General features: G+C 41.6%; 1 protein-coding gene across 2 annotated transcripts in view; it reads left to right on the plus strand.

The window, feature by feature from the left end:
• The window catches only part of RARA (retinoic acid receptor alpha), a 204393-nt gene that overhangs the window by 31289 nt on the left and 154231 nt on the right, over positions 1-18873 (plus strand). The window contains exon 1 of one of the 2 annotated variants that reach the window (XM_020805865.3): positions 3458-3752. The exons of the other annotated variant lie outside the window; for it this stretch is intronic. The gene's annotated coding sequence lies outside the window, so the exon portion shown is untranslated. Of the gene's footprint in view, positions 1-3457; positions 3753-18873 lie in introns of those variants that run through there. 2 annotated transcript variants of the gene reach the window in all.

Consider the following 18873-nt stretch of genomic DNA (forward strand, 5'->3'; position numbering starts at 1 on the left):
AACATTCTCCACTAGTCAAAGCTTCTGAAAAGTTTTCTGGGGGGCAGTTTTGTGTAGAACATGGTACAGGAGCAGGACTGGGTAAATACTTAAACAGTCATAAGCACTTCTTCTGATTTTAAGTGACTTTGGGATTTCGTAACACAGACTAATTATGTCTAAAGAAGAAAGAAGTATTGAGAATGAACTGCTGCTTCGGAAAATTAAAAAAACAAACAAGACCTTTACATTTATAATGATCAAAGCCAGCTCATCAGTATTATAAGAAACTTTACTTTTTGTGCTGCAGAGAAATGCCTAAAACAAATTGACAGAGAAACCACATGGGGGTTTTAAGCCTGGGCACCATGACCCCAAATGGGATGAATAAATCCCTTGAGTTCCTGCAGTCATGAGTTTACAGCTGTTTTTCAATAAAGCAGAGAGTGTGTGTAAAGGTTTTGCAGACATATGGCTTATTAGAGTCAAACTTTTAGATTCAGTATTATTTTATACAAATGATTTGCAAACATCTACATTTCCTTTTAGATATTGCCTTAATCAAAGACACTAGTAAAACGGAATATTTTATTTCAAAATTTATCTTGTTTAGTTACATGTGCCCCTTAGTTGGGATTATGTTCTGCTTGTTCATCAATAGATTTTACTTTCTGCAGTGATCTGTGTCTAACAAAAAATAACCAACTAATTAATTAATTAAACAATTAGCCAGTGTAGTATACAGTTACTGCTGGGCTAAGCAAATGGGGGTTCAAGCCCCCACCAGGTTATGAAACTCACTAGTTGACCTTGGACCAGTCAAATTGTCTCAGCCTAACATGCCTCACAGGTTTGAGGCCATGTACATCACCTTGAACTCACTGGTGGAAAGGTGGGATAGAAATGTTTTTGAAAAAGCAAACAAAATATTCTTGCAAATAAAACTTGTACTGTCCACTTTTAAGATCAATTTCTTGATGTTATATATTTCTATATAACGTATTGTGTGTATACTGGTCAACCTGTTGATATGGGAATGATGTGAGTTGTAATCCAACCCATCTGGAAGGCACTTGGTTGGGCCTTGATGTAGAAGTAGGGAAGACAATGGAAAGTGAGGAGTTGAATGTGGAGGAAGGGAAAAGAAGGGAATCGAAGGGGAAAGAGAAGATTGTAATCTGTCTCTAGTGGAAGAAAGAGAGGGAGAAGGGGAGGAGGAGTTAATTTTGCCTGTGTGGGAGGAGGATATAGGGGAGCAAAGTGGGAGGAGACAGTTCAGTGTGCCAAGGAAGGAGAAAAAGAAGGGGAGGAAAAGAGGGGTGAGAAAAGAGAATACGAATATGATAGAATGCGCAGGTTGTTGGAGGACTTCCCTAATTTGAAGGTAGGCGGGTTGCTATCTGACCTGGACAAGTCTAAAGAAAAGGGGACATCAGCAGAAGCTGTAGAATGGACGATCGTGGTCTTTCCGTGTGGACAAGGTCACTCAAGGAAGGTGTTTCGGCCGGACCCTTCCTTCAACCACCCACCAGCAGAGGGAGATTGGGCCAGACACCCTTGTTGTGGGACAATATGTGCGGTCTGGAGTGCTCCGTTGAGGAAGCCCACCGATCCGGAACATTTTGGGCCAACCCCTCAATAAATCCTATCAATTTCCAGACAGAGTTATCGTCCTCACAATTTGGACAGTTACCAGATCTTAGTTGTTTGAACCAATAGAAGTCGTTCTAGACTCACCTAATGTTAAACTAAATAAGTCTATTAACGTTCAAAAAGAGATTCATTTGTCATTTCCCGCCAAAAAGGAGGAACTGCTTCAGATCTTTAATGAACCCAATCACAAACCACTTGTATTTTTAGTTCTGCATGTTTTCTTCACACTGCATTTGAAGTAAGGCTGAACAGTAGAAACTTTAAAAGCAAATGGTACTCAGACTACAATGCTCTTATACATGCTTACCTGGAAGTCTAATTAACTTTCTAACTTTTACACACTATGATTGTAATAGAGCATTTAGATTTTTTTTCAGCATTATTCAAACACTGGTGAAAAGATGAGTAATGTTCATTTTACTGAGAGGTGAGTCCACAGCATAGATGGGTTCGATCCTAAACCATTTAGGCCAGTGGTTCCCAAAATTGGGATATGTTACTGAATTTCAAATCTCTACAATTTCCAATGAGCAGTGCTGACGATGGTCAGGGCTTGTGGGACCCACATTTGGGATCCTAGTCTGAAATCAAACATTTCAGGGTAAGAAAGAGCCCAGCTCTAAGATGTTTTCAATGAAAGCATTAGTGGGAATAGTGCATTTCATTTAACAGTGCTTTAGCCTGCAGTCATATACAGCAGTTGCCTCGGAATATGTTCCACTGAGCACATGAGAATAATTTATAATTAGGTAAACACAGTTTATTACAGTACAGTACTTCCAATTTGATAAAGAACTGTACTGTTATAATTTCAGGAGTATTTTGCTTAAATTATTTCAGTTATCCTTACACTAATCTTGTAGGGCAACTTTGCTATTAGCTTGCATAATGATGGCGAAAGGTTTGGTTGGGAGAGGGTAATTTTTAAAAGGCTAGATGTAGAAGAGGTAGCGGTGTCAGTCTGTGCAAGCCTGCTAGGTAAAAACAAAATAGGGGGGGGGGGGGAGAAAAAAAAGACAAAAACTTGGTGGCATCTTAAAGACTAACGTTGACATTTTTACTGTGACTTTTCGTGGACGAGTCCCCTTCATCAGACATGAAAGGCTACTTCGTGCGGGGATTCTCTCGTAATCCTTACACATCGGCGTTCGAACATGGGCATCCCCCCCTTAGAAATTCTGCAGTCCCTTCCTAGGGATTGCACCTTCTCCTTGGGGGGGGGGGGCGCAATCCCAGGCACTTTTTAGCGGCAATTTAAGCTGAGTGTACAATTCGCCTCCTTGAGGCATTAGGTTGCGTTGTCCCGCGGCAGTCCCGAAGCCAAATGAATGGTCCGATCCTGTGCACCTTCAGTAAGAGCACACTTCTGTTACTTTACAAAGAAGTCTTGCTGCTTTCAGCGGAGTTCACTGCCAGGTAAGCGTGCATTGTGTTACATTGAAAAAAACGCTCCAAGGGTCTTTTTTGTTAGTCGTCAAGTCATGTCCGACTCTTCGTGACCCCATGGACCAGAGCACGCCAGGCCCTCCTGTCTTCCACTGCCTCCCGGAGTTTGGTCAAAAAGGGCTCTTTTCGAGGGTATTAAGGTATGGGCTAAAAGCGGGTTCTCCGTCTCCAGCAAAGGCAGGCACTTCAAAGCATTATTTCGGTACGAAGCTCTTTCCCCCTGTTCTTCTTATTCTTCTTCTCCTCCTCTCTTCCCTCTCTGTCCCCAGCGGTGCTGCCATTGGCCAAGAAAAGGGAAATGGGCGTGGCTGGGGGGGGTTCCTCTGCCTCCTCCCCTTCGCTCTCTCCCTCCACCCAGCTCCAGTGTAAAGTTTCGCCCAAGCACATGACTGGCTTTAATGGCTGCTGAGTGCTGGGGCGCGCGCTCTGGCCAGCACAACGTTCCATTCCCTCCTCCCCTTCCTCCTCTCCGTCCCGAGCGGGCTCGCAAGCCGTGCTGGGTGACTTTGCAAAGCTGGAACCCCGGCGGCGGGAGAGTGCGTGTCTTTCTGCCTTCGCGGGGGGGAAAGGCGGGGTGTTCTTTCGTCTCTTGCGGACAACGGGTTGGGGTAGAGTTGTGTCCGTGCCCTAGAAGCCAAGAGGAGGAGAGCTGGAAGGGCAGACCTGCTTGCCAGGTAAGCGATCCGGATGGGATACCCGCGTCTCTTTCTTCGGCAAACTTTGCTTTTGGGTGTGTTTTGGAGGAGGTGGGTAAAAAAAAGAGAGAGATCTGCAGTATTTTGGTTCGTGTTGTCTGCGTGTTAAGTTACACGGGGACGGGGAAAGTCTGTCTCCCTTCTTGTGTGTGTGTGTCTTGTTTTGTTCCTAGTAGATTCCAATCTAAGTCTAGGGTTACACTGCAAAACCCTAGCCTCATTCCTCCTCCTCCCTTCCCTTCCCTCTCTTCCCACCACCTTCCTTTCCAAAGTTATGTTTTGATCTGGAGATGATTGCCTGTGCCTTTCTTTTCTTCCCTCTCCTCCCTTCTCATAAATGACATTTCTCATCTCCTCCCTCTTGCAGAAATCCGAGTAGCTTTTCTTCTCCACCCCAATTTTCAGGACATTTCAAGAAAGGTGCAAGATTGTGTTAGCTTGCTAAATGTGGAATTATATATTTTGGACAAAGTTGCTAATGTGGTGATAAGGGAGACGACTTTGGGGGGAGTTTGTAGAGAATGAATGATGTAATTCCAGTTCCACCTCTTCCTCTCCCCCTGCTGTCCTCTCCCCATGAGGCTTGTTAATAAAACCCAACTGTTGCTTCCAATAGTCCTGTCCAGCTGTCACTGGGGACTGTCTGCACCACCGTCTGCTGCAAGAGTTAATCAAGCCAGCTGGAGAAGGGTGGGTTTCCTTGTGTCCTACAAAATCCAGCATTCTTATGTGCAGGCACCTTGTTTTTGCCTTCCCCCCACCTGTTTTGTATTTCCGTCTCCCCCTCCTTACTTTCTGTAGGAAATCTTTTGTGTATAAATCTGGTGGGATTGTAGCTTGCGGTCAGGGGTGTCCCAAAGTTTAGGCTGAAAAGTCAGACTCCCATTCTGACTCTCCCCATTGTTCAGCTGCTACAATGAGTCTTGACATGCTTACCTGGGAGTAAGTCCCGCTGGAGTGGATGCATTTATTTCAAAGGAGTCATATCTTGATTCCATTGCAAATGTTTTCTGCAGTAAAGTTTTCTCTGACTTGACTCCTTATGAGTGGGAGGAGTCCATGCATTCAGACTGCTTGTTGGGGGGGGGAATAACTTTCTTCTTTTTTTTAAATTTATCTGTGGGTAGTCCCCAGAGTTTCTGAATTTCCAGATCATGAGGGAGAAGGCAAATGTGTGTTTATTACCACGTGTGGGTGTGGCTGGTGAGTTGGTGTCTTCATATTAGTTGTGGATGCTTTGTAATTTCTTTTCCGTTTCATCATTTCTGTGGGCTTTTGTGATTCTTCCTTGCCCCCTCTTTTTAAAAAATCAAAATGCTACTGAAATAAGTTGTGGTTGTGCCACCTCCCTCGGTGTGATTGCAGTCTATCTGTGCTTTGTGGGGAATCTCGGAGTCAAAATAAAGGACAGAGCCAGCGGCGTCTGTCTTGCCAAGCTGCCAGTGGTTGGTCGACCCGTGGGTGGAAAAACAAGACCGTGGCTTAGCTTTCAAGAGGACGTTTCCAACTTGGTCTGTGTTTTTGCAGCGTCTGAGCAGTCTTGTGGGTGTTGAAATTGGAGTCGTGGCTCTCACATTTGGTTTGTGCCCAACTCTCATAGCTGGGATATCTAGTTCTGCACTGTTTGATGGTGATGTTGTTGTTTTGTATTGTTTCCTTTTTTGAATTTGGACTTGGCAATAATTTGGAATAGGCGTTTTGGTGCACGAGTCAGGTACTGATGCATGGTGGTGGCCCAGGACCACAAACAGCTGGAAAGGTAGCTGTAGAAGTGGGGTAGAAGGAATTGAAAAGGTGGAAGGCTGACTGACAGTCAATGACTGCATGGAAGTCTGGCTTTTTTTTTTTTAAAACCTTCTTGGGTGCTTGACTGTCACTGATGAAAAGGTAAATCCTTAAGAAAGGAGGCACTTCATTCATTGAAAGGACTTATCAGCAAGCATAACTCCACACCTCAGAGAGGAAAGTGAAAAGCATGTATGATGTACATACGTGTCTGTGTCTTTTTCCCCTCTTTAGACCTTGTGACTTTCTTCAACTTAATCTTCAGTTTCATTGAATCTTTGGGTGTAAAGAAGTCCGATGTTCATAGAAGGTGGTGTTTCCTTCCCCCCTGTACACTCTTAATTACTGCTTTGCTTTTTATTATTATTATTATTATTATTATTATTATTATTATTATTATTATTATTATTATTATTATTATTATTATTATTATTATTATTATTAGCATTAGCATTAGCATTAGCATTAGCATTAGCATTAGCATTAGCATTAGCATTAGCATTATTATTATTACTACTACTACTACTACTATTACTATCATTATGATGATGATGATAGTAATAGTATGATGCTTCAGATATTGTCTCTGTGTTATACCCGTGTTGTAAATGGGAGAGTGTGAGAACACTAGTTTGCCTTAGTGCCTGCTTTATACTTGAGTTGCAATTTCAGCTAGGGATATTTTGATTTCACCCACTTATTTTTTTTCCCAATAGCTTTCTTCTCTTCTTCTAGACACAGTCTCTTCCTGACAGTTTGGTAAGGTCTTGACAAGTTTCATTTGATAAGATAAAAGCAAATGTGGGCATGCAGGATAAGTAGAGGGCTTCCGGGTTGGACAGATCTCTTTCTAGACAGGAAAAAAAAATCCAGTGTTGCTAATGTACATATTTAATAGTCATAGTTTGCCTTTAAACGAGAAGTATTCAATGGGACTTGTAATAAAACAATTGCTGAATGGTGTAGTGTGTATTACACAAAAACGCTCACCTTCATTTACTGGCCTATTATAACCTTTTGGCTACAAAGCAAGTGTCTGTCTGTATTTGGCAATCTTAACTATGCAAGACTGCAATCCCCAGTTGGGAAGCAAGCGCCTTTCACATCAGCAGGCTTACTTCTGCGTAATCCCCTTCTAAGGTTGTCAAAGAAAATATCTCCTTCTGTATTATACTTTGACCTTGCAGTTAAATGCATTGAATTGTGCCATCAGTGTTCTCTGTTCATACCATCATTAGTGCCTGTGGGGAACATGAGAACATAAACATTACCTTGTGGAGTTAGATCAAAGATTAATTTCCAGTATTGGGTGGCTAACCAGATGCTTCTGGGAAGTCTATAGGAGGACAAAGAGGAAGCCTGACCGGTGTGTCTCCAGTACCTGTTATCTGGCTGTATAATGCTTTAAAAAATGGAGGCTCCATGTTCAGCCATGATGGAAACTGCATGAGCAGAACATGACATGAATACAGACATGATGCTCATTATTTCAGACCCACAAGACCACTTAGATCCTGCAAGAAAGTCTTGGTGGGAAACATCCTGTTGCAAGCTGATAGGAGGTTGTTATGGGAGCTTGTAGATTGTCTTTAATTTTTCCCCCCCAAGTGACCTATTTTTGGGTTCAGCTTTTGTTTGTTGTTGTTTTTTGGTAAAGGTTAGGGTTTATCTTGTCTTGTAATCAAGACTTTTTTTTAATTATATGGAATGTTCAACAGAAAGCATTTCTTTGTATTGTGTGTAATGGATCAGTTTAAAGTGTTGTTTCTGGAAAACATGGGGAGGGGGAGGAAGGCCTCCACAAAACTGGAATTCCTTCCAGAGGCAAAGCATCCCTAGATATATTGGAAAGCGATTCTGTTTCTTCTAATTTAAATACGAGAAAGAAGCTGTGTTATAGCCCAGTCTCAAATTGTTTAAGTCAAATTGCTCACTCAACCTCCATAATATGATTGGGTTGATTTCTACAGAGTTATCCATAAACATCTTGGCAAGTTTACATTATGTATTTCTAATGGAGGCTATAACTTGCATAAGGCAACACATTTTGCAAGCAAGAGGTCCCATTTTACTCTGCCAGATGGGCTTTACACTCTGATGGTGTTAGACAAGTTTGTAGCTCAGTGGTTCTTCTAGTCCAAGCGAGAGAGGCTGGATGAGGTCTTTTCCAGCTGTTTCTCAGTTCCTTAAAGTGGAATGATGAGGAATTGGACCAGGGACCTTGTGTGTCCAGAGAACTGAGCAAAAGGTGACTTGATAGTTTCAAATCTAGTGTCTTAAGGAACTGGTCTACAAAATTTTCTAGCCTCTAGTTCTTATTGCTATTTTCTTTATGTATGCACATGCAAATTGCATTTCTGGATGGAATGATGATGTATTTATTTTTTATAAGCCTGCGCTTTGTCTGATGAATTTAAGGTACTTCTAGCAATTTGTAGTGTAGTGATTTACAGTGTTGCAACAGGACTTGGGAAACCTGGCTTCAGATCTCCATTTGGCCATGAAACTCACTGGTTGACCTTGGGCCAGTTATATTCTCTGTCTGTCACCTGGCTCACAATGTAGTAAGGATATCCTCTGAAGGTAAAGTAGGGGAGGGGACAGTTGCATGTGCTACTTTTAGCTCCATGTTTGTGTGCAAATGCCATGGTCTAATGGTAAATCTGAAAGTGCGGTTACTCATTATGCAGTTTAAAACGTAGACTGCTGAATTGGGCCATATCAACAAATGAAGAACTTTTGTGGGGGAACACAGCTTTAAGTTAATGGCTCTCAATTGTCCATTGAAGATCAAAGCATTCTCATACCCTTTTTTATTAGGAGAGGGCTATTATGCAATATTATACTGTTTGTACAATGTTCCATTTTTTCCCAGCCCCTCAAAAAATTACAGTTAACTTCAGAGGGAACAGGAAAGCTTAAGGCAGATGTCAAATGATGTTATAGTTTCTGCTGATCAGAAAGCATTGGGCCTTTGACCCTATGGATCCTGGGTCCACAATACTATGCAAATACTTGGCCTCCACTGCTTGCTGAACAAAGCAAAGTGTTGCACCTGCTCCATAGCAATATTTGCAAAGTTTTCTTGCTTGGTCACCTGGATGTGGTTCTGCATTCACTTGTCACAGGTCTGTGGGTAAGTGGCTTTTCACAGGCTTTGTTTCTAGGTGTTTCTTTTATACAGCCCCAGGATTATAACTGGTTTTTTTAATGGCTTTGTCTTCTTTATCTTGATGATAAAAAGCTGTAGCCAAAAGAAGGTAGTATTTCTCCCTGTTCTTTCCATGTTTTTTGTTCTTTCGTCTGTTTATTCTTGGGGTTAATATGTGTAGTCCTGTCTAGGGGAGAAAAAACAAAAAGCATGAGGCAGATTGTAGCACCCATGGTTAGTTGCTGCCTACCATACAGTGCTTTGCATGGAGCGAGGAAAGTATATTAATTTGTGGCAGGGGTGATTGAATTTAAATCAAATGAATTGAAATCATGATTTAAAATCACATTTTAAATTTAAAAATCCAATTTTTAAATGTAAATAAAAATTGATTTTGGATTCAAATTGATATTTTTTTAAAAAATCATTGATTTTTATCTACCCTGATTTGTGGGACTATCAGTACCCTGCCAACTTGTTGGATACAGCCTTTCTCTGCTGTTTGTCCATGCAAATTTCATTTGTTGGGCTAAATTCGGTTTAAAAAAAAATAAACTCCTAGCCTTATTCTGAGAAGTTTATGGTGACATTCTTAAACTTGCATTTCAACTCTTTAGGTGAATAAGACAAATGGGGAGTGGCCCTTCAAAGAGTGTAGACCTATGTTTACGGTGAGAATCATAGTTGTACATTTAGAAATCTGCCCCTTCTTATTAATGTCTTCCCCCTGCTGTTTGTGTCCCAGAACTCCCACCAAGAGACAATGGGGCTCATCTTTTTTGCTGTTACTCAGTGCTTTGGTTATTTTGACTGTGGACTGCTCCTGGTGGTATTGCACTCTTGTACTCCTTTTGGTCTTTCCATGGGCAAACCAGCTAGCTGCTTCATGAATAAAATGCTGGCCTAAAAAGGCTTGTGCTCTGAGCTTTTCATGTGTTCTGTCTCTTGGGAGGCTTCTGCCTGTTCATAGATCAAAAAAGTTATCAGATGTGTTGCAGTTGAAGAAACAGACAGTGAAGTGCAGGAAGAAACAATGACACGGGAGATCTGGTGGGAGGGAATAGGTTAGCATTAGGTTTTGCTTTAAAGAGGGATTTGTGACAAAATTGTTTCTCTGTTAATGGCTGTTTTTAGCCTTTGTTTGCTTGTGTATGTGAAATGGGAATCATATTTGTCTAGGGCAGTGGTCAGGGAACAGGGGTAAATTACCCCAAATGGGGTAAAAATGAAAATCCTGGGGGTAATGAGGATGAGCAGAGCCCCAGTATTGATGCTCTCATATCCAAGATGAAGCAACATCATTTCTCCAAAATCTGAAGTTTTCAAGTAAGTTGAAGCTTTCAAAGTAATTTTGAATAGATTCAATAAGATTTTGAATTCAAATAATGTATGATTTCCTTCCTTTCAAATCAAGGGAGTAAAGTTGGCGTATATAAATTTTTTTGGGGGGGGGGTAAAAGGTAAAAAAGTTCCCTGATCCCTGGTCTAAGGGCTGACCATGTCGATATAAAACTTTGGATGGAGGTAGGAATTGTGAGCTTCTGATGTGCAGGGATTGATTCAGCCACCACTTTTTCAATATGTCTCCTCCTAAAATGTGAGATGTGTACAAACTAAAACATCATAAGAGCAGTTCCCTTGAGGTGGACTTAAATAACCATATATATATATATTGTCCTTGGTAATGAAAACTGGTTGGAACACTGTTAGCATATTATTCTTTCTCTTTTGAGAGCCAACTAGAGTGACAGGCCTGGACTTGGGAGACCCGAATTCAAATATTGGCTTGGCCATCAAAACTCAGAGGGAAGTGGCACTGGTAAAAACTACTTTTTCAGTATCTCACATACCTTGAAAACACAATTACAGTTGTCATACGTCTGATGTGACTTGACAGTTATAACATAAACACACACATCTTTCTCTAGGCTATGGAAGCTGTCAGTTTCCACAAGCATTGAACCTCTGAGCCAGCAGCTTGTGGATCTTGACCAATTCCTACTATTTCAGAGCTCTGAAATATATGACTGAGTTGCTGTGGCTTCTTGCTTTCGTTCCATGAGCTGACAGCTCACAGGATGTATTATTCATGCAAAAGGAGAACTCCCTATGAGTGTGGGAAATGTATTTACGGCAGGTGATCACAGGAGAACATTGTCTGAAGGATGCAACACAGTGGTTGGGTTTGCATATAGCAGCAAGCCAGACTTGTGGTTTGTTGAATTCTCAATTGTTTTGTGTCCTGATTAATCCCCACAAACCATTCCAGGTTTATTACATCGCTACAAACAACAGCCAGGAGCCATGTTTTTTTGTTGGCTTACAAACTGGCTTGTTTAAACACTGGGTTGTTGTTATATCTGAACTCAGAACCAAGCTTGTTTCTGGGCATGTCTCCCCAGCTGCCCAACCTGAGAGCAGACATGGAGAGAAGGAGAGAAACAGTTTGGATTTGGACAAAACGAACTTTGATTTGTTTGGTCTTTTGTAACTAAAGTAATAGATTGTGGGTAATATAAATTGTGGTGTAATGTGTGAACATGGTCCGCAAGTCAATTTTATATACACTAGGAGCAAGTTGATGCACTCAAGTGCAAAGATGTCTTACATTTGAATCAGTGAATTTTCATTTTATTTTTGCCACAAACATAAATGATTATAAGCAGGCACATACAGTATATCCGTTTAAGAACGTTCTAGAGTCTTGGAAGTATTAACAGGTTATATCATACAGTTGGATTTTAAAGATCCTGAGTTGAATAAGGGAAGCATTTGAATTATTTGAACTTTCCATTATTTTTTGTTGGAGAAAGGCGGCATGACTTGAACAGGGTTCATGTTTTCAGAGTCTACCTCACTGATGTCTTCCCTCTTCTGCTTAGCATCTTCTTACACTTCTTTGCTCATTGTAAATCAGCCGTGTTAGCAGGGTGGATAGAAGTTAATGATTTAAAAGAAAGATTGATTTAAATTTTTTTAAAAATTGATTTTTATTTAAATTGTCCAACAGATCTGTTTTTTAAAATGTAAATCGATTTGATTTAAATCAGACCCACCCTGCATATTAGCCATTCTTCTGTTTGGTTACCTCAGAATTTGGGCTGTTACTTGGCAGGCTTGTATACAGACAACAAGGCTCTATAGTTGACTCTCTTTCTGTTTTGTCTGTGTATCTATTTATGTTTGTATGTTTGCTTTTTTGTTAATTGTGTTAACTGGAACCGTATTACTCTTAACAGCCTTTTCTTCCTGGTTGGCATGGCCAGGTATGTGTTCTTTCAATCATCTGGCCACCAGCCTCAACATGAAGATAAGGGTTGCTGACATCACTCAATAATTCCATGAGATACATTCAAGTAGACGTTGTCTAGAGGGGCGGGGTAGAAATTGAATAAATAAATAAATAAAATAAAATAAATTCAGTACGCTTGCTTAAAAACTTAAGTTGCCTTGCTGACTTTTTCTGTTTATTTTGGGAGAGGAGACTCCTCGTAAGTGGAAGGGAAGTTCTGGCCCACAGATAGTCCGGACCTGGCTTGCAAGTCAGCCATGACCTGGTGTGAAGGAAGCCCAAGAAAGCCCCTTCCTCTTCTGTTTTGTTCCTGTCCCTTCCAGTTGAGGAGGCAAGTGAGATGGCAGTCCCATTTTCCCTGACAGTTAGACAGTGGTAAGAGGAACCATTAATTCTAGTCAGTCCAAAGACCCAGCTGCCTTCTCTCCATATATTTTAAACTATTCGATGTCACTGCTCTCAGAAAGGCCTGCATGCTTAAGGCCATTTGTACTGTGCACCTACAATGTGGACATGCCATTCATTCTCTCTCGCTCGCTCGCTTTCTTTCCATCTCCTCTCAGACCTAGGGTTTGAAACTATTCATTTTCTGATCCTTAGCTGTTCTGTCTTACCTTATAACTTCATGCCTGTCTCACCAACGTCTGGACATATTTTCTCATGAGCCTAAAAGAGAACGAAGGATTAGGTTTGTTTGTCTGTTTTTTTTAAACTACATTAACCCTGTCAGTGCAGAGAGAATGATCAGTTACTTCCCTTTTTAAAACAACAACAATTCATTACCTTGGCAGGAATCTGCTGATGGTGTTGCAGAATGGAAGAAAAAGGAAAATACAAATGTTAACATTGGGATATTGTTCTTTGCCCTTGGGGAGTAGGTGTGACAGGACTATGGGACGACAAAAAAAGGGGGGGGGACATATTAGTCTTCCTGCTCTGCGTAGGTTTGTGGCATTGAACTCAGTCACTACAGTTTCCAGTGGCCTTTTCTGTATTCCATTTCAATAACTTACTCAGAACTATGTGTGGGGATCAACTGAGGCCAAGACTAGTGATCCAAACCTTGTGTTTTTGCGGTCTCTCTTTCATTTGTATGAGAGAGAGAAGGAAAACGAGTGGGGAAGGTTTTGCTCTTGTTTTCTATCTTATTGGAAATGAATAGATAGTTCTTCCTAAAAAGAGTCTTGATATTTGATTATTCTATTAATTATTGAATAGTTACTTTAAAAAAAAATCTCAGCATTTCCCCAAAGAGCTCAAGGGTGTATGGATACCTCCTTTCTTCTCTCCTTTATCCTCAAAACAATGTGGTGAGGTAGGTCAGACTGAGAGAAGAATACTGGCCCAGGTTTACTATCTGAGTTCTTATGGGGACCTGAATCCCAGTCTCCCAAGTTTCGGCTTAGCCCTTTAACCACTGCACCACACTGACTCTCTGGCAGGTAGCTGGTAAGTAGTTTATGAATTAGGATGTCTGGCATATCTGGGTGAGGGCAGATCTATCTGTGCTGTAATCTGGTGTGAATGCAGAGCCATTTGAACAGTTATGGGACTCACAAGTTCTTTTCCCAGTGTCCTTTGCAGGATCTCATGTGCCTTTCCATTACCTGGGGAAGAGTGTTCTTTCCTGAGTCCCTGGGAATAAGGGCTCTTGCCAGGACACTTTTGAAGTGTCCTGAGTTTGCTGGCTTGAGCCCTCTCTAAACACTTCAGGAAGGAGGAGAGGGCAAGCGAAGAAAATTGCTGGTATGGGGAATTAGGACTGAAGGTCAGCATCTGTGGCTTTTTGCACAAGAGGCTAGCTAAGAATAACTGAGGCCTGACATCATTGTCTCTTTAATTGGGGCCTTTCCCAACCTTTGGTTGGGTACCTGCGTGACATGTCCACAGTTGATGGGCAGAAAGGGAGCTGTAAAGGGTGCTTTGTGAGTGTGATTGAGGGGTTCTTGCAGTGCAGGAGGCATGGATTTCTGTATCTCACCAACCACCTTCTCAGAGTCCCAGTTCCTTTTAGGACCTCCATGAATTTTTGGAGATTTAATAAAATTCACAATGAATTTGTTCTTTGTGCCTTCCTTTCTTCATATGGTGGTTTTGACACACAAAAAAACACGTACACAACCTGAAACAAAACTCCAGTCCACACTGAATCAGCAACCTCTTTTGGCCATGCCAGGCTGGTTGTGAGTAGTTTGTGCCTTGAGTTTAACTTGTAGTAGATCACTGGGAATGAATGAATAAAAATGTGGAGAACAGTAAATCTCAGTTGGATTTGCCCTTTTGAACAGTGTTTGTTCTAGTTTGTTCTCTCCTGCCAACCTAGCAGTTTGGAAGCATGGAAATGCGAGTTAGATAAATAGGTACCACCATGGTGGGACGGTAACGGCGTTCCGTGTCTAGTCGTGCTGGCCACATGAACACGGAAACTGTCTATGGACAAATGCTGGCTCTACGGCTTGGAAACAGGGATGAGCACTGCGCCGTAGTGTTGGACACAACTGGACTAAATGTCAAGGGGAACCTTTACTTACTACAGTGGTGCCTCGCTTAGCGATGTTAATCGGTGCAGCAAAAATTGCCACTAACGGAAAACATCGCTAAGCGATTTTTAAAAACCCATAGGAATGCATTGAAACCCCTTCAATGCGTTCCTATGGGCAAAAAACTTACTTTTAAGCAAAAATCCTCCATACGGTGGCCATTTTCGCTGCCCGGTATGCGAGGAATCCGTCCCCAAACACAGTGGGCGGCCATGTTTTTTTTCCAGTGGCCGTTTTGGAACTGCCGATCAGCTGTAGGAAAAAGATCGCTATGCGATAATCGGTAAGCGAAACAACTTACCGATCATCGCAAAGCGATTTTTCCTATTTAAAACATCGCAATGCGATCGCTTTTTCGATCGCAAACTCTTCGTTGCTAAGCGGTTTTGTCGTTAAACGGGGTGCTCGTTAAGCGAGGCAACACTGTAGTTTGTTCTACATTGAGAGGTGGGGTCTTGGTGAGGCAAAAGGAATACAGTACTTGTGTTAGAAGCCCCATCCCACCCCCGAATCTCTTGCCACATCACAGGGGATTTTAGGTTGTACTTTAGCCTTCTACAGTGCATGAGATTCTGTAATTTTACATATTCTGGATCTGCTGTAGTCAGTGGTGTAGCAGAGCCTTAGGTTTGTGGAGTTGAAACCTCTGGGACTTTCTGATCAGTTAGTACAATGCCATAATTCACCTCTCTGCTCACAGGTTTCCCTGTTCCTTCTGAATTTAGCCACAGTCCTCACAGTAACTGAGAGACAAATGAATTTCCATGGGAATACTATATTGTTGCAAGCTATCCCTCTTGTAATATAAAGTACAGTATGTGAAGATTAGTTGGTTTTGAATGGGCAACTAAGAGCTATCAGCTTTATATAAGACATTTTCCTCCACTCTAGCAGCCTGTATTTTCAGACCTTATGGGGAAAATTTGGCTATGGGAACTGTCATGATAAGTGCAGCTGCTCCTCTGGTTGAGTATTGGACTAAGAGTCAGTAGACCTTGGGTCAGATTTTCACTTGGCTGTGGAGCTCATTTTGGGCCAGTCACACTATCTCAGCCTAATCTGCCTCATCTGATTGTTCTGAGGGGAAAGTGAGAGGGGAACCATGCAAAAAAATTAAGATTTAATTGGGAAAAAGAGAGAACATAAATATAAAATAATTAATAAAAGTATCCATCAGGATGATTGTCAGACTCGCGTCCCATTACAGTGGTCTCCACTGTCATTTTTATTTATTTAATAGTTTTATATCCTACCTCCCCAAACCAGTGTATGTTCACCAAGGGTATGTTCACACATGGGGGGGGGCTGTTCAAGCACTAAGAAAAGTGAGAAGTAAGTTGGTAGCACCAACTCTTGGCCTCAGTAGCAGGCCAATTTTGTAGACACCTGGTGTGTCAGCAGTGCCTATGCTGAGTGGCTAGCATGGCACAGACGGGAGCATAGCATTGGGCTAAGAGTACGTCTCGGTGTTTCTCTTGTGGTTTCTGCCCGCCAAAATACTTGTGGCAACTTCAAGGAAAAATATTTGCAGAGAAGTAAACATGCGGGACTGTTTTTCTCAGGATTATGTTCCTTAGGGTTTTTTAAAACCATTTGCTTCACAATCTCTCCAGATGTTTTTGGATTGCAACTCTTATAATCCCTTACTATTGTCCATGCAGATTGGAGATGATGGGTATTGTCTGTGAAAAACCTCTGGTTTAGCTCCTTGGCAAAAGAGGGCATGATAAGGAAGAGAAGGTGATGGGAAGAGAAAAGGAGCGAGGCATATGCTTCTGCCCTGCTCACCACAGGCACTCAGAATGTGGTTCTTGTTCTTAATGCTCAAGTGTCTTTCACCGCACTTCCCCAAAGACAGGCTGCCCACTTGTAGAGAAAGACAACTTTGTTTCTTGAACAGAAAGTAGGGTGGAACTCTGGGAAGCCCCGCAATATTGTTGGCACTGGGGGAAAACATGAGGGGATGTTCATCTGTGACAAGGGTGAGATAAGCACAGTTGTACAATGCTGGCCCTTGAATAATCCTAGTTAATGTACCTTAATGCACTACTGGTCTGGTTTGTTTTTCATGTCCACACAAAGAATAAAACGGAGGTGAGATGAAATTGCAAACGCTTACTACTACTACTACTACTACTACTACTACTACTACTACTACTACTACTACTACTACTACTACTACTACTAATAATAATAATAATAATAATAATAATAATAATAATAATAATAATAATAATAATAATAATAATAATAATAATAATAATAATAGGTACTGTCTGTGGACTGCCTGATGTGTTTTGATTAAAAGAAAAAATGGGGAAAATGCTGACTAATCAGCGAGTTTCCCTTTCCCCTCAGTTTTTGTTACCTCGTATTGTTATGCACATTCTTCCTTTTTTATTGCCTGTGTTTTCAATTTTGCTTCCAAATAAAGGTCCCATGTTGAAAGTGGGGAGGGGAGGGATCGACAAAAACTTGGTGACTCTTGATCTAGGAAAATATACCAGTTTTTCTGCCAAGATTTTTTTCTCTGCTCCAAGAACTCTCCTCCTTTCTTGCCTGTGCTGCTTCTTTTTTTTTTAAAGAGTAAGGGGAGGAAAAGACAATGGGAAGAGAAAATCCTGGGGGAGGGGAGTTTGTTCACAAATCTACTGTGACTCTCTCCTCTTCCCCCTCCCATCTCTAGTTTGGAGTTTGTGAGACCTCCCTCCAGCATTCTCAGCATAGCAGCACCCCTGCTCCTTCTTTGGCATAGACGTCTGGCCTGGAGATTAATATACCCGGTGTAATATACTTCCCACCCTGTTAGTTCTCCATGAGAGTTTTACAGCTAGTTCTTGGCAGATGTTTGCCTACATGCAACTATATTGATTTCTCTCTAGGAATCCATTGGAATGAGTCTGTGGGACTGGAGGTGGCAGTTTCCATCCCCCACAATTTAGGGGCAGTCACATTTTGGAATATAGTATGGAGTTGGGTGGGGAGTGGATGAGACAAGAGGTGGGAGAAATCCACATGGAAGGCTATTCTTGAGACATATGCACAGTCTTGTAAGAGTTAATGAACCTCCTCTTTAATGAGTAACAACAGCCTTAAGGCCATCTTCCCCAACCTGACTGTGCACCAGATGTGGTCATCAGCAATTCCTATCATCCACAGCACACCTTGTTATTAGACATGTTGGAGGATGGATGGACTTGTAGTCAAAGCATTTTTCGTGGGCACCAGGTTGACAGAAGTTGATTAAAGGATCAGACTAAGATCTAGAGAGCCAGTAGCAGTAGCAGTGAGGGTGCCAGATGTGACACATGGGCTCACGTTCCCTCTGAGCCACGAAAATTAACCAGTTGTGCTTGGGTCAGACACTTTTCACGGTGGTGTTAGTTTGCTCCAGTGCAGCAGCAGCAAAAAAGAGCCTTATAATACTTTTTAAGACCAAGAGATTTATTTTATCATGTACATGGATTATTACAGGGCACTAGTTCAGATTATATCTGAACCGAATCTACCTCACAGGGCTGTTGTGAAGATGAAATGGCAGAGGAAAGAGAGCCATAGATGCTGCCTTGAGCTCACTGAAAGAAAGTAGAATGTAAATATAATTAATAATAAATAAATATCTTGTCTAACACTGATGTGGCTCTGGATATTTAAAGCTAGATATGAAGATAATGATCTTCTTTTGTTTTCTGCTGCTAAGAGGTACCATTCAAAAGCACAGAGTCTTTGTGGAACTGCCTTTCAAGATTCTTTAGAAGCTTCGGCAGGTGCAGAATATAGCCATCCAGTTATTTGTGGGTGCTAGGTAGTGGGTTCCTTAGAAACCAGTACTGTACTGTGAAACTTGTACTTCTTGCAGTGCTTTAAAAAAACCCAGTTAACAGTAATAACCTTTAAAACAGCGGTGGTCGGTACAAACAAGCTGTGACTGTCCCTGTGGGTTCCTTTTTACACTGCCTCTTAAGGCATCTGAAGGGTCTAACTTGTTCCTAAATTTGCTACCATAGGTGTATCTCCTCTTGCCCCCCCCTTTTTTTACTGAAAACAAACTGCATGCAGTATGTGCACCTTTTGATAGAGTGTGGAACTGAAGGGGGAAAGCCTTTTTGTAGTGGTGGTCCCAGACCTCTGAAATAATTGGTTTGTCAGGCCCCTTCTTTTGAGGTCTTCACGAAAACTCTGAGAGTTTTGGCATATTGGACTAGAAATCAGAAGAACCAAGTTCAAATCTCCACCTGTGATGAAGTTTTACTGGGTAATCTTGGCCAACCATAGCCTTTTGGCCTGACCTCTTTACACTGCAGGGTTGTTATGCAGATAAAGTGTCTTTTT

Source organism: Pogona vitticeps, chromosome 6 (assembly GCF_051106095.1).
Source record: "Pogona vitticeps strain Pit_001003342236 chromosome 6, PviZW2.1, whole genome shotgun sequence".
In the NCBI taxonomy this organism is placed as follows: Eukaryota; Metazoa; Chordata; class Lepidosauria; order Squamata; family Agamidae; genus Pogona; species Pogona vitticeps.